We start from the raw sequence: 1,548 nt of genomic DNA on the forward strand, positions 1-1,548 counted from the left end.
ATCAACCCTTTACCCATTGTCTTCTTCATGCTCTAGTATCAAAAAGTTTGTGGTAACGACCTCTAGTAAGGAGCGACCCGGCTCAATAGTAACCGAAACTCTAAAAAAATAGAATTTTGATACCAATAGTTACATCAAAAGAATTGCATTTTAATGCTGATTTTAAATATACAAGCTTCGTCAAGTTTAGTCTTACCTATTAAAAGTTAAGAGCATGAGATAAGTTGCCTTATTTTAGAAAATAGGGGGAATCACACTATCGCATTCAGCGTATCAGAGAACCCCACTATAGAAGCTTCAAGCTCTTATCTACAATAATGTGGATATTAGTATTTTCTGCCAGAAGAACGATCACAGGTGCGTGTTTATTTGTTTGTTTGTTTTTTTTTTCTTTTTCCCAGGGGTGATCGTATCGACCCAGTGGTCCTAGAATGTTGCAAGAGGGCTCATTCTAACGGGAATTAAAAGCTCTAGTGCCCTTTTTAAGTGACCCAAAAAATTGGAGGGCACCTAGGCCCCCTCCCACGCTCATGTTCCCCAAAGTCACCGGATCAAAATTCTGAGAAAGCCATTTTATTCACCATAGTCAAAAACCCTAATAACTATGTCTTTGGGGACGACTTACTCTCCCACAGTCCCCGTGGGAGGGGCTGCAAGTAACAAACTTTGACCAGTGTTTACATATAGTGAAGGTTATTGGGAAGTGTACAGAAGTTTTCAGGGGGATTTTTTTTTATTTGGGGGGGGGGGGTGAGGAGAAGTCAGGGGGAGGGGGGTACTTGGGAGGATCTTTCCATGGAGGAATTTGTCATGGGGGAAGGAAATTTCAATGAAGGGGGTGCAGGATTTTCTAGCATTACTTAAAAAAACACTGAAAAAGTAATTATGAAATTTTTTTAACTGAAAGTAAAGAGCAGCATTAAAATTTAGAAGTACGAAAATTATTACACATATGAGAGGTTCACCTCATCGTAATACCTCGCTCTTTACGCTAAAGTATTTTTAGTAATTTCAACTATTTATTCTACGGCCTTTGTGATTCAGGGGTCATTCTTAAGGAATTGGGACAGAATTTAAGCTTTAGTGTAAAGTGTGAGGTATTGACGAGGGGGTGAACCCCTCTATATATGTAATAAAAACATACGAATATAGAAGTTCGTTACATAAGTTAATTCGTAAGTTACGTATATTTTTTATTAATGAAAGTATTCGTAAAATATCAAAAGTTCTAGTTGCCTTTTTAAGTAATTAAAAAATCGGAATGCAACTAGGCCTCCTCCCCCGCTCCTTTTTTCTCAAAATCTCCCGACTAATGCTATGAGAAAAACATTTAGCCAAAAAAAATTAATATGCAAACTTAGTTTTAATTATTTATGTACGGAGAGCCAAAATCAAAACATGCATTAATTAAAAAACGTTCAGAAATTAAATAAAAAAAGTTATTTTTTTTACAGAAAGTAAGTATCAACATTGAAACTTAAAACGAACAGATATTCCTCCGTATATGAAGGCTTTTCCTCCTCAACGCCCTGCTCTTTACGCTAGAGC

This window comes from Artemia franciscana, chromosome 9 (genome assembly GCF_032884065.1).
Source record: "Artemia franciscana chromosome 9, ASM3288406v1, whole genome shotgun sequence".
Lineage (NCBI taxonomy): Eukaryota > Metazoa > Arthropoda > Branchiopoda > Anostraca > Artemiidae > Artemia > Artemia franciscana.